General features: G+C 52.9%; 7 non-coding genes across 7 annotated transcripts; all 7 read left to right on the top strand.

Annotated features, from left to right (window-relative positions):
- The first annotated feature begins 30 nt into the window (after positions 1-30).
- trnap-ugg (transfer RNA proline (anticodon UGG)) lies at positions 31-102 on the top strand. Its single transcript has one exon. It is a non-coding gene; the product is annotated as a tRNA-Pro (tRNA).
- Positions 103-347: 245 nt separating this feature from the next.
- On the top strand, positions 348-420 carry trnas-gga (transfer RNA serine (anticodon GGA)). The gene has a single exon. It is a non-coding gene; the product is annotated as a tRNA-Ser (tRNA).
- Positions 421-850: 430 nt separating this feature from the next.
- trnay-gua (transfer RNA tyrosine (anticodon GUA)) lies at positions 851-937 on the top strand. Its single transcript is given in 2 exon segments — positions 851-887; positions 902-937. It is a non-coding gene; the product is annotated as a tRNA-Tyr (tRNA).
- A 193-nt stretch (positions 938-1,130) lies between these two features.
- trnar-acg (transfer RNA arginine (anticodon ACG)) lies at positions 1,131-1,203 on the top strand. Its single transcript has one exon. It is a non-coding gene; the product is annotated as a tRNA-Arg (tRNA).
- Positions 1,204-1,381: 178 nt separating this feature from the next.
- On the top strand, positions 1,382-1,453 carry trnac-gca (transfer RNA cysteine (anticodon GCA)). The gene has a single exon. It is a non-coding gene; the product is annotated as a tRNA-Cys (tRNA).
- Positions 1,454-2,445: 992 nt separating this feature from the next.
- Positions 2,446-2,517, top strand: trnap-ugg (transfer RNA proline (anticodon UGG)). The gene has a single exon. It is a non-coding gene; the product is annotated as a tRNA-Pro (tRNA).
- Positions 2,518-2,762: 245 nt separating this feature from the next.
- trnas-gga (transfer RNA serine (anticodon GGA)) lies at positions 2,763-2,835 on the top strand. Its single transcript has one exon. It is a non-coding gene; the product is annotated as a tRNA-Ser (tRNA).
- Positions 2,836-12,068: the final 9,233 nt, after the last annotated feature.

Here is a 12,068-nt window from a genome sequence, read left to right as displayed (position 1 = left end):
CCAGCCAGCGGTGCCGGTACAGGGCGAGCTGGCTCGTTGGTCTAGGGGTATGATTCTCGCTTTGGGTGCGAGAGGTCCCGGGTTCAAATCCCGGACGAGCCCGTGGTTAGGCTTGGTCCAGAAGGTTTTCTGTCTGTTTAGGGTCATGAGCAATCAGCAAATTTTCTGGAAATTGGGCAGAGAGTTGGCTAGACCCAGGCCGATTAGCTTAGTTGGGTGGAGCGTGATGCTAATAACGCCGTGGTCGCTGGTTCGATCCCTGTCCGGGCCAGCTTCTTTTGCTCTCCGTTAGCTCATCTCTGCTCTTCTCTCAAAGTGTCGGGTAGTCTCACGCCGCACCAGCCGTGGCTGAAATGGCTTAGTTGGAAGAGTGTTAGACTGGACATCTAAAGGTCCCTGGTTCGATCCCGGGTTTTGGCAGATGCTGCCTCCTTTGGTCTTTTGGTCGACGGTGCATCCAACCCCTCGAATCTAACTGGGCCCCCATAGCTGCCACGTTATCTCCCGACAGCTGTCAACAAAGAGTTTGTGGTTCCACGGTGTAACGGTTAGCACTCTGGACTTTGAATCCAACCATCCATCCGAGGTAGAGCCTGCGTGCCATCTTGCGGCAGGTGAAGGAAGAAAAGCAAGCGCTCAAGTTCGTTTTTGCTGCTGACGAGCCGTACGCGACTTATTCTTTGTGGTCCTGTGAGCTGCAACCGCAATTGTCAGTGTTCCACGAAGTAATGGTAAGCACTCTGGGCTCTGAATCCGGCGATCCGAGTTCAAGTCTTGGTGGGACCTGCTTTTGCCAGCAGTCTGGCTACAGAATCCGGGTAGGCTGAGGTTGTGTCCCCCTGCCGCTGTGCCTTCGATAGCTCAGCTGGTAGAGCGGAGGACTGTAGGAGGAGCGTTGGCAATCCTTAGGTCGCTGGTTCGACTCCGGCTCGAAGGAGGTTCTTTTTCACGCGCCCACCATTTTTGCAGAGCTTGACTTCACAGTCAAGCAAACAGCTTTCCCTGACCGGGAATCGAACCGGGGCCACCAGGGAAGGTCTGGTCAGCTGCTGGCCTGTGAATAACATGAGAATAAGCAGACAGCGATACAGGCCTCTGTCACTTCGAAAACCAGCAACTCTGGTGCTGGTGGGCCAGTGGCGCAATGGATAACGCGTCTGACTACGGATCAGAAGATTCTAGGTTCGACTCCTGGCTGGCTCGCTCTGTGCTTTTTGTGTATTTGACTGCAGATCAAGAGGTCCCCGGTTCAAATCCGGGTGCCCCCTTTGGACTGAAAGCTTTGGGTTAACCTTGACTCCCATGTGAAGCTTTTACTGTTTGATATGGACACAGTGAAGGAACTTATTCTCCTTTAGTGGTTTATCGCAATGCTGTTTGCGGGGGTATAGCTCAGTGGTAGAGCATTTGACTGCAGATCAAGAGGTCCCCAGTTCAAATCCGGGTGCCCCCTTGGGGTTTGGCAGCTTTAGGCTAACCAAAGCTTTGACTTCAGTGTGTAGCTGTCATTGTTCGACGTTGTCAAAGTCGAGGAACTTGCTGTCTTCTAGTGGCTCGAACACCGGAAGTGGCTATCTTGGCCTAACCAAGGCCTTATCTTTAAAGGGAGGTAGAGCATGTGCAGGCCAAGAGGTCGCTGTATTGACTTTAAAGTCAGCCTGTCTTTGTTTGATATCGTTACATTGAAGGAAGTCATTTTGTTTCAGTGGTTTTTATGCAGTGCGTCTTATGGGGGTATATCTCAGTGGTGGCGCATTTAACTGCAGATGAAGAGGTCCCTGGTTCAAAGGCAGGCGCCCCCTTTGGCCTTGGCAGCTTTGGACTGACCAAAGCTTTGACTTTAAAGTCAGTCTGTCTTTGTCTGTTATCGTCACATTGAAGGAAGTCATTTTGTTCCAGTGGTTTTGTGCAGTGCATCCTATATCTCAGTGGTGGCGCATTTGAGCTGCAGATGAAGATTTCCCTGGTTCAGATCTGGGCGCTCACTTTGGACTGGCAGCTCTGCACTCTGAATCCAGTGATGGGCCTCGCTTTTGCCACAAATGTGGTCCAAACGTTTTTCAGTAGTGGGCCCCAAGCGTGCAGTGTGGCTTCGTACCGTAAAAGCGTACTCTGTCTCGTTCGGGAAGTGAGCGCAAAGGGCAGGAGCCCGCTGGAGAATGCGGGCATCGATCCCGCTGCCTCTCGCATGCTAATTCCCTGGCTGCAGAAGAAAGAATCTTCTCCGGCTTAGGTCCACCACCACTTTTTAAAATCCATTCAAAGGCCGACTTTCAAGTAATCTAGTTTTAGCAGTTTTAAGTTATCTAGGTGCTTTAGCGAGCATTTATTTGTTTATTTATTTATTTTTTCAAACAAGTGCAGATTTCTGGATGCTCCCTGGATTTAAAGCCACGTGAACACCGTTGCTCGAGGCCAGCCAGCGGTGCCGGTACAGGGCGAGCTGGCTCGTTGGTCTAGGGGTATGATTCTCGCTTTGGGTGCGAGAGGTCCCGGGTTCAAATCCCGGACGAGCCCGTGGTTAGGCTTGGTCCAGAAGGTTTTCTGTCTGTTTAGGGTCATGAGCAATCAGCAAATTTTCTGGAAATTGGGCAGAGAGTTGGCTAGACCCAGGCCGATTAGCTTAGTTGGGTGGAGCGTGATGCTAATAACGCCGTGGTCGCTGGTTCGATCCCTGTCCGGGCCAGCTTCTTTTGCTCTCCGTTAGCTCATCTCTGCTCTTCTCTCAAAGTGTCGGGTAGTCTCACGCCGCACCAGCCGTGGCTGAAATGGCTTAGTTGGAAGAGTGTTAGACTGGACATCTAAAGGTCCCTGGTTCGATCCCGGGTTTTGGCAGATGCTTCCTTCTTTTGGTCTTTTGGGTCGACGCATCCAACCCCTCGAATCTAACTGGGCCCCCATAGCTGCCACGTTATCTCCCGACAGCTGTCAACAAAGAGTTTGTGGTTCCACGGTGTAACGGTTAGCACTCTGGACTTTGAATCCCAACCATCCATCCGAGAGGTAGAGCCTGCGTGCCATCTTGCGGCAGGTGAAGGAAGAAAAGCAAGCGCTCAAGTTCGTTTTTGCTGCTGACGAGCCGTACGCGACTTATTCTTTGTGGTCCTGTGAGCTGCAACCGCAATTGTCAGTGTTCCACGAAGTAATGGTAAGCACTCTGGGCTCTGAATCCGGCGATCCGAGTTCAAGTCTTGGTGGGACCTGCTTTTGCCAGCAGTCTGGCTACAGAATCCGGGTAGGCTGAGGTTGTGTCCCCCTGCCGCTGTGCCTTCGATAGCTCAGCTGGTAGAGCGGAGGACTGTAGGAGGAGCGTTGGCAATCCCTTAGGTCGCTGGCTTTCGACTCAGGCTCGGGAGGTTCTTTTCACGCCCACCATTTTTGCAGAGCTTGACTTCACAGTCAACAAACAGCTTCCCTGACCGGAATCGAACCGCTAGCCCAGGAAGGTCTGGTCAGCTGCTGGCCTCTGTGAAATATGAGAATAAGCAGACAGCGTCAGGCCTCTGTCACTTGAAAACCAGCAACTTGGTGCTGGTGGGCCAGTGGCGCAATGGATACCCAGCGTCTGACTACGGATCAGAAGATTCTGAGTTCGACTCTAGCTGGCTCGCTCTGTGCTTTGGTAGTAATGCAGTGTGGTTTTGATGTCATGGGCTTGCTAATTTGTGGCCTTATTCCTAAGTGCCACCGGGCTGAGGAAAAAAGTTGTAGCGTAAAACTTGCCTGGTGAATAATCAACAACGTACCTGATTAAAACCCACGTCTCAACTTCATTGTTAATCTCATGATTTGTCATTTTGTACCATGACCGACCATGATAGGCTGTTTTCCTTGAGAAGACGGTTTGCTTGCCAACACCATCGTGTTTTCAAATATGACTCAAGCATTTGGCCCAAGGTCTGCTTGATTCCCGGGTTTTTCACCTGGGGCGGCCCACTCTTTGGGGGGAAGGGGCCTTTTGCCCCCCTTTTTGTTGCCCAGCTCCCCAAGCCTTTTTTGGCCAGAAAAGTGGGTTAAAAAGGGGCCCCATTTTTCCCCCTCCCCCGCCCCTTGTTTGGGTAGCCCCTGGGAGCGTTGGCCCAGGTCGCTGGTTGACGGGGGGCCCCCGCCCACCAGGGGGCCCCCCCAAAGCGGAAAAAGAGCGTTCCCGAGGGGCCGCCGGGCGGGGCGCCAATCTCCCTAACCCCCGGGGAAATCCGGGCTGGTTTTTAAAGCATAAAGAAGGGGAAGAAATGGGCCCGGAAAACCCAAACCAGTTTGGTGCGAGCAGGGCCCCCGGCCGGGAACCAGTGACGCAAATAACGCATCCTGACTGTGCCCCCTGTCCCAAAAAGAGAATTTTTTTCCCGCTCTATTTTTTTAAAATGACTTTATCCATAATAGAGTTTTAACTGGTTTCGGGGTTTTTTTTTTTCCTCTAAAAAAATTTATGTAATTTAAGCCCATGGTTGGTGGGGCCCAAGGGCAGGAAGCAGGGGGAGAGCACCCAGCCAAAAAAAGGAGTCACTGGGAAAAACCCTTCTGGGGGGGTTTCCCAAACTGTTTTTGCCCCAGTAAACAAACCAATTGGGGAACCACTTCCATGGACCGGTATACACTGTCAAAGTGTAAAGAAATAAAGCATTGTGCAAAAAGTAAAGGGAACCCTTTTCAGGGGGGCCGTTTTTTTCCACGGGGTATAGTAAATTGGAGAGCTTTTGCCCGAAATCAAGAGGCCCCCTGGGGGGGCCCCCTTTTGGTTGTTTTGGGTTCCCCTTTGAAGTTTTTACTTTTTAAGGGGAAGGAAAAATTTAAATTCCCTTTTAGTGGTTTATCGCAAACCGCTTGGGGGGTTAGCTCAGGGGGGGGGGAGATTTGCCCGATCGGGGTCCCCAGAAAATTCCGGGTTTTGTAATTTTTGGGGGTTTTGTAAGTTTTGACTTCGGGTGTGGCTGTCAAAACGTTGTAAAAGTCGGGGAATTTGTTTTCCAGGGCTCGAACACGGGGTTTTGGCCCCAACCCAAAGGGGCCCCCATTTTTGGGGAGGTAGAGAGGCAGGCCGGGGCGCTGTTTGAAGCCCCCCGTTTGGACAGTTTTGAGCAAACCCAAAAGTTTGTTTTCAACTTTCAGGCTGTCTTGGATATTGTCACTTTGGAAGGGAAAGCCTTTTGGTTTTTGAGTGTGCCTCATCGAGGGTTCCTGGTGGCCCCTTTTGACTGCAGGTTAAGGGGCCCTGGCCCTTTGGGTTCCCCTTCGGGGTTTTGGGACCAAAACCAAAATTGTTTTTGGGGTTTGTACCTTAAAGGGAAAGTCAGTTTCAGGGTTTTGTGAGTAATTTTTGGGGGTATATTCAGTGGTGGCGCTTTTAACCCTGCAGTTTTGGGTCCCCTGGTTAAAAGGGCGGCCCCCCCTTTTTCCTTTGGCAGTTTTGGACTAAAAAAAGGCTTTGATTTTAAAACCCCCAGCCTGTCCCCCCCTTTTTCCCCGTCACATTAAAGGGAATTTTTTCCGGGTTTTTTGGGCACCATATTCGGGGAGGCTTTTGACCCGCAGATAAAGGCCCCGGTTCAAAATCTGGCGCCCTTTGGGACTGGCAGCCGGGCATTAAAACCCAGGAGGGGGCCTCGCTTTTGCCAAAAATGGGAAAACGCCACAGTGGGGGGAAAAGGGGAGTGGGCCCGACCGTGCGATTTGCCTGGGTTCGGAAGGAGCGCGGGCGGGACCCCGGCGGGAAAAATCCCGCTCCCTTTTGCAACCCCCTGGCTGGAAAAAAGAACTTTTTTAAAATTTTTTCCCACCCGGCCCCTTTCGAATCTAGTTTTAGCAGTTTTGCCCCCCAGGGCTTTGGGGCATTTTTTGTTTGATTTTTTTTTTCAAACAAGTGCAGATTTCGGGTCCCCCCTTTTTTAAAACCAGTGCCCCGTTGCTGGAAGGCCAGCCAGCGGTTTTTTGGGGGGAAAGGCTGGCTCGGGGGTCTGGGGGATGATTTTTTTGGGGGGGGGGTGGTTCAAACCCCGGCCCTTGTTGCTTGGCCCAAATTTTTCCTGTTTTTGGGGGTCATGAGCAATCAGAAAATTTTCTGGAATGGGCAGAGAGTTGGCTAACCCCAGCCGGCTTAGTTGGGTGGAGCGTGTTTAATAACCCGGGGCCGGGTTCGCCCTGCCCGGGGCCAAAGTTTTTTTTCCCCCGTTAGCTCACCTGGCTCTTTTTAGGGGTGGCCACGCCGCCCCAAACCCGAAAAAGGTTTAGGGGGTGTTGCCCGGACATTTTAAATCCCGGTTTTGGGTTTTGGAAATCCCTTTTTGTCGGCGGCATCTCCCCTGGTTTCAAGGGCCCCCATACGCCACGACCCCGGAAAAGGGGACAAAGAGGTTTCCATGGGTGGTTGGCCCTGGACTTTAACCAACCATCCATCCGGTGACCGGGGCCCTTTGCGGAGGTGGGGAAAAAAGCCTCGGTTTTTTTGCGCTGGGGGACCCCGGGCCCCCGACAAGGGCCCTGGGGACCGCACTTGTCAGTTTCCACAAAAATGGAGCACCGGGGCTCGAACCCAGCCCTCGGGGGGGCCCTGCGCCAGCAGCGGGGCTACAACCCCGGGAAACGGGGTTTTCCCCCCCGCTGTCCCCGATCCCCAGCTGGTAGGGGGGCGGGGAGGGCGGGCTCCTTGGGTGCGGGTTTCGCCGGCCGGGAAGGGGACCGGCCCCCCCAAAATTTGGGAAGGGCTTCACAGTCCCCCTTCGGGGCCGGGAATGAACCCGGGGCCCACCGGGGAAGGGGTTCGGCGGCTGCTGGCCGGGTGAATAACATGAGAAAAAGCGGATGGCCTCTGCCCGGGGAAACCAGCAACTCTGGGCTGGGGGGCCAGTGGCGCGGAAATTTTGGGGCCTGACTAGGATCAGAATTTTTGGGGGCCAAACCCGGCCTGGGGGCTTTTTGGAAGCAGTGGGGGTTTTGATTTTCATGGGCTTCGGGGTGGCCCAAAGTCCCAGGGCAAAAAGAAACCCGAAATGAAATTTACCTAGTGAAAATCGAAACTTTATTAAAACCACGTTAAACCATTGTTAATCTCATGTTTTGTCATTTTTGTACCATGGACCAGCGATAGGCTTTTTTTCCTTGGGAAGACGGTTCAACGGACCCCATGCGGGTTTTAAAAGGGGGGGAACCCCCCCCAAGGGCAATTGGGGGAAAGGTTCCCAAAATAGGGGCCTGGCGGTCCAAAAATTCCTGGTTTTTCCCCCTTCCCAAAGGCCCCCGGGTTTCGGACTCCCGGAAAAATGGGAGAGGGTTTTTTGGGCCCTTCTTTTTGGTAAGCCATTTCGTCCTTTTCTAAAACCCCGGGGTGGAGGAATAAGGCCAAAAATTGAAGCCCATGACATCAAAAACCCCCTGCATTACAAAAAGCACAGAGCGAGCCAGCCAGGAGTCAAACCTAGAATCTTCTGATCCGTAGTCAGGCGTTACCCATTCCGCCCTGGCCCACCAGCACCAGAGTTGCGGGTTTTTAAAGTGACAGGGGCCTGTATCGTTGCCCCTGCTTATTCTCATGTTATTCACAGGCCAGAGCTGACCAGCCCTTTCCCCTGGGGGCCCCCGGTTCGTTTCCCCCGGTCAGGGAAAAGCGTTTGTTTTGACTGTAAATAAAGCTCAAAAAAAAATGGTGGGGGGGAAAAAGAACCTCCTTGACCCAAGTCAAACCCAAAGCGACCTAAGGATTGCCAACGCCCCTCCGTCCTCCCCTCCCTGGCTATCGAAGGCAAAACCGGCGGGGGCCCACAACCTAAACCTCCCCGGATTCTGTAGCCAGACTGCGGGAAAGCAGGTCCCCCCAAAGGGCGAATTTGGATCGCCGGGTTTGAGCCCAGAGTGCTTACCATTCCGGGGAACCTGAAAATTTGCGGTTGCCTGGGCCCAAAAGAAAAGTCGGGGTAGGGCCCTCCCAAAGCCAATTGAACCCCCCCCCACCTGCCCCCAAGGCCCAGGCCTCCCCCGGATGGATGGTTTTTAAAAATCCGGGGCAACAAAACCGGAAAAAAACCTTTTTGTTCCCAGTTTCGGGGGGGCACAGGGGGCCCATTAACGGGGGACCCCGTGAAAAAAGACCGGGGGGGGCCACGCCAAAAGGGGATCGCCGGGGTTTGAGCCTCAACATTCCCCCAAAACCTTTCACCCCGGCTGGTGGGGTGGACCCGCCTTTGGGGAAAAGGAATTTGGGCAAAAAGGGCCCCGGAGGATGGGGCACCAGGGTTTTTGACACCCCCCAACTGAAGGGCCCGGGGTCAGAATTTCCCCCAACCAAAAAAATTTGTATTGCCCCCCAAAACCAAAAACCCGGAAAACCCAACCGGGGGTGGGGGTTTCCCCGGGGGCCCTCCACCCGGGAATATCCCAACCCAAGGCCCAGTGCCCGAGGACCGCGGCGGGCCCCGGGAAAGGGTTTCCGTTTTTAAAATGGGGCACCAAAATCTCCTTTTTTTTAAAAAATTTCAAAAAAATCCCGCTAAAACCTTTTAAAAACTGCTCTGTAAAACGCCTTTAAGAAAAAAATTGGGGGTGGACCAACCCAGAAATTTTCTTCTGCAAAAAGGGGAATTTGGCCCGGGGGAAAACCTCCCAAAACCCCCCCCTTTTGGCCATTCCCAACAAACATTTTAAAAAAAAAGGGACTTGGGGGAATAAAAACGTTGGAAATTTTTGGGGAAAAAAAGGGGCCCCCCTTTTCAGAGGAGACTGAGTAAAATGAGCGAGTCTGCCAACCCTTCACGACCAAATGCCCCAACTGGATTGGGTCACGCAAAAAAACCCGGCAAAATGACCCTTAAGGCTAAAAAAAACCGTTTTAAAGCAAACTTTTCACCCAAAGCTCCAAGGCCAAAGGGGGCCCCTTTAAACCGGGGCCTCTTTCGATTAAAGGGCCCCACCAGAGTTCCCCATAAGGCACCCCAAAACCCTGAAAAAAAAGATTTCCCTTAAATTAAATATCAAACGCAGGCATTTTAAAAAACTGGGGTTTAAAGCTCCAAGGGAAAGGGGAACCCCCCCAGGATTTTAATGCACAAGGGCCCCCAACCGGCATCCTGGGGCCCCTCAAAACCAATAAAAACTGCGCCCTTCAATGGACAATATCAACAAAAAAGCCGTGTCCAAAAACCCAGTTCAAACAGCACCTTTGGGCCGCACCTCTACCCCCCTTTAAAAATGGCCTTTGGGTTACCAAGATGCCCTTCCCCTGTTCGAGCCCTAGCGACGCAAATTCCCACTTTTACCGTCGCAATGACGCCCACTGAAGTCAAACTTTGGTTTTGCTGCCCCCGGGGGCCCCCATTTTCTGGGGACCTCTTGATTTCAGTCAAATGCCACCACGAGCTTTCCCCGAAACCAACGGCCATAAAGGAGAAAAAGTTCCTTCCCGTGTCCAAACCGTAAAACTTCACTGGGGGGGCAAAGGAAACCCAAAATTTCGTCCAAAGGGGCCCATTTTAACCGGGGACCCGATCTGCGTCAAATTCACCACGAGCTATACCCCCAAAAAAGGGGGAACCCAAAGCTGAAAAAATAATTCTTCACTTCATTTGAATAAGTTCCTTCATTTCTGCCGACGTGAACCCATCCGAAAGTGATAATCAATTTGGGTTTTTGGACGGAAACAAATCCGTTTGGGAAAAACCCCAATCAGCGTTTTTTTGTGACTCCTGTTTATTTCACCTCTCTTTTGTTCCTGCTTCCTTCATTTACCACCCCCGGACATACACACTAAAAAGTTTGGGAAAAAAAACAAAAAACACGTCCTTAAAACTCTATTTTGCAAAAATTTGCAATAAAAACCATTTTCTTGTGTGACGGAACAGTCAGATGCGTTAGCCTTTCGTCCCGGGTCCCCCGGGTGCCCCCTCTACCAAACTGGGCTTTCGCGGCACGGGGCCCGTATTTCTGTCCCCTTTTTTCATGCTATTAAAAGGCCCCAGCCCTTTTTCAGTGGTTAATTTGGGGTCTCACCGCCGCGGCCCGGGGCCCGGTCAGGGGGGCTTTTTGGGTTTGAAGGCCCCCCCCAAAAATGGGGGCGGGGAAAAAAAAACCTCCGTCGAACCAGGGCCAAAATTGGTCCCCTCATTCCCCACCCCATAAGGCGGGGCGGGGGCAGGGGGGACAACCCGGCCCAAGGGCTGTAGCTCGACCTTTGGGCCAAAAAGGGTTCTGACCTTAAAAGAACGGGTCCCAAAAGGGGAAAAAAGAGGGCCCCCTTCCCTGGGGGGCCCCCCGGGCCCCCCAGGAATCCTGACCCCAGACCTAATCGAATGCGAGTCATCTTTTAAAAACCGCTGGTGTTGCGTTGTAACCGTTCCAAAGGAAAAAACCCTATGTGGTGGTTGGTACAAAAATGACAAATCATGAGATAACAATGGCTGAAGTGGTTTTAATCAGGTACGGCTGAATTCACTAGGTAAGTTTCATTTCACAACCTTTTTTAAAGCCGGGGGGCCAGGGAAAAACCCAAAAAACCTGCATCAAAACCCCAGCCACAAAAGCCGAAAGGGGCCCGCCAAACGAATTTGAATTTTTATCCAAACCGGCGTTACCTTGCGCCCGGCCCCCCAGCACCAGGTTGCGGGTTTGAAGTGACAGAGGCCTGTAGCTGTCTGCTTTTCTCATTTTTTCACAGGCCAGCACTGCCCAGCCTTTCCCCTGGTGGCCGGTTCGATTCCGGTCAAAAACGGGCTGACTGTTTTCAAGCTCTCAAAATGGGGGGTAAAAAACCCTTCCCGGAGTCAACCAGCGCCAAAGGTTTTAAAGCCCTCCCGTCCCCCGCTCTACCAGCTGATTTCAAAGGGAAGGGGGGGCAATCCCCTCCCCGGGTTCAGCCAGACTGCCCGGACCGCTTGAACGGGGATCGCCGGTTCAAGCCCGGTCTTACCATTCTTGGGGAAACATGACTTGCGGTTGCTCCGGCCACAAAAAAATGTCGCGTCGTGTCAGCGCAAAAGAACGGCGTTTGCCTTTTCCTCCCGAAAGGGGCCCCGGGCCCGGATGGAGGGTTTTTAAAAAGGGTCAAGTGTAACCTTTCACCTGGAACCACAAACTCGGGGGGCGCTGTGGGGGGTCGTGGCACGGGGGCCCCATTTAGGTTCGAGGGGGGGATCCCCTGACCAAAAAGACCAAGGAGGGCTTCCCCAAAACCGGGTCAACCGGGCCCTTTGATGTCGTCTCCTCTTCCAACTAAGATTTCACCCACGGTGGTGCGGCGTAAACACCCGCATTTTGAAGGGGCAGAGATGGCTGGAAAAAAAGCTGGCCCAAGGGTCAAACCGCGCCACGGCGTAACTCCCCCCCCCAACTAAGCTAATGGGCCCTGGGTTGCCAACTCTCCCCTTTCAGAGCGTTGCTCTGACCCCCAAAAAGCAGCCTTCGGGCCAAGCCTAACCACGGGCTGTCCCGGGTTTTCCCGGGACCCTCGCCCGCGAGAATCTCCCCCGACCCGAGCCAGCGCCCCTTTCCGGGCCCCCCCCACAACGTGTTCCGTGCTTTAAAACAGGGGCATCCCGAAATCTGCCTTTTTGAAAATAAATAAATAAACAAATAAAAGCTGCAAAGCCCCGAAAATTAAAACTGCTAAAACAGATTACTTGAAATCGGTTTGAAAGGTTTTAAAAAGGGGGGTGGGCCCAAGCCGGGAAATTCTTTCTTCTCGCCAGGGGTTAGCATGAGGGGGATCGTGCCCCCATTCTAGCGGGGGTCCCCCTTTGCGCCCTCCCCAACGGACGATACGCACTGCCCCACTGGTCGCGGGGGCCCCCCTGTGCGGGACCATTTGTGAAAAGGGGGCCCCTCCTGGTTCAGGTGCAGAGGGTGCCGTCCAAATGCGAGACGAAAGGGGCCTCTTCATCTGCAGCTCAAAACCCACCACTGAGTTGGTGCCCGCACAAAACCACTGGAAAAAATGACTTCCTTCAAATTAAAACAGCGAAGCTGACTTTAAAACAAACTTTGGTCAGTCCAAAACTCCAACCCAAACCCTGCTGAACCAGGGGCCTCTTCATCTGCGTTAAATCCCCCCCTGGGAAAACCCCCCTAAAAGCACAAACCACTGCAAA

Source organism: Labeo rohita, unplaced genomic scaffold (assembly GCF_022985175.1).
Source record: "Labeo rohita strain BAU-BD-2019 unplaced genomic scaffold, IGBB_LRoh.1.0 scaffold_1855, whole genome shotgun sequence".
Classification (NCBI taxonomy): Eukaryota; Metazoa; Chordata; class Actinopteri; order Cypriniformes; family Cyprinidae; genus Labeo; species Labeo rohita.
This window is presented reverse-complemented; position numbering and strand designations above follow the sequence as displayed.